Raw genomic sequence first — 1,082 nt, forward strand, 5'->3', positions numbered from 1 at the left:
GACCACATGAACATCAGTCTCCACGATCCTGAAACCAGAATCGGATAGTGCCCAACTGCCACTACAAGTTGCTCCGAAAAAGATTGCATTAGAACCTCCTGAACAAAGTGGAAGAAAAATGTGAAGCAAAATTCAAAATCATAAAAAATACCAGTCTTAGAGAAGCAACACATCCATGGACGATGGGAAGGAGACTTACCAGCTCTGGAAGATCTGCAAGACTATCATATAGCTGTGCCACAACTGTGGCTACCTGGTGACACAGGACAAGTTGGACCAGATGCTGGAGGAATTCAAAGCCCAGTCTGGGGACAAGCTGAGTGAAGGACGGCCAAGACACACAAAACTCACCGTGCTGGTGGCCCACAATGATGACCTCATTGATCAAATGTCGTCTTCTTCCTAGAAGAACCCAAAGTGGGCATCAAAACCATCATGGTGTACTGTCAGTGCATGCAGGAGGAGAACATCTCCCGCGCACTCACTGTCGTGCAGCAGGGCATGACCCCCTTGGCCAAGCAGTGTCTCGTCAACATGGCCCCCAAGTACATCTTGGAGCAGTTCCTGCTGCCAGAGCTGCTTCTCAACATCACAGAGCGCGAGCTGCTTCCCAAGCATATCGTTACGGCCAAGGAGGAGATGACAGAGCCGCTGGCCCAATATAAACTCTGGGAGAACTAGCTGCCCCCAATTCAGGGTAGAGAGCCCATGGCATGGTACTTTGGGAAAAAGTGCAGACAGGTGGTGAAGATCATCTGGCCAAGCGAGATAGCTGGCAGGTACATCACCTAATGGCTAGTGCCTACAGCCCCAGACTGCAGGGACAGCACCTTCGGGACACTGGTCAGGATGAAAATGTGACATCATCCCCATGGCAGACCCTTGGGCCCTAGTGGACTGTCAGTGCTGATATGACAGGATCCCCACAGGCTACCACCCAAGGACAAAAACTCTGACTTCTCCTGTGTTTCTGTGTGCTCTCAGCGCAGACTGGGAGGAGGTCAGAAGCATTCCCAGTTGAGTTTCTATTGAACACTGAGTGTTAAAATTAAAGGCATTTCACTAACTAAAAAAAAGACCAG

At 50.0% G+C, this 1,082-nt stretch overlaps 1 pseudogene; it reads left to right on the forward strand.

Annotated features, from left to right (window-relative positions):
• Nucleotides 1-175: 175 nt before the first annotated feature.
• On the forward strand, nt 176-792 carry LOC102820002 (annotated as a pseudogene).
• The last annotated feature ends 290 nt before the right edge of the window (nt 793-1,082 follow it).

This window comes from Chrysochloris asiatica, unplaced genomic scaffold (assembly GCF_000296735.1).
Source record: "Chrysochloris asiatica unplaced genomic scaffold, ChrAsi1.0 scaffold07720, whole genome shotgun sequence".
NCBI lineage: Eukaryota > Metazoa > Chordata > Mammalia > Afrosoricida > Chrysochloridae > Chrysochloris > Chrysochloris asiatica.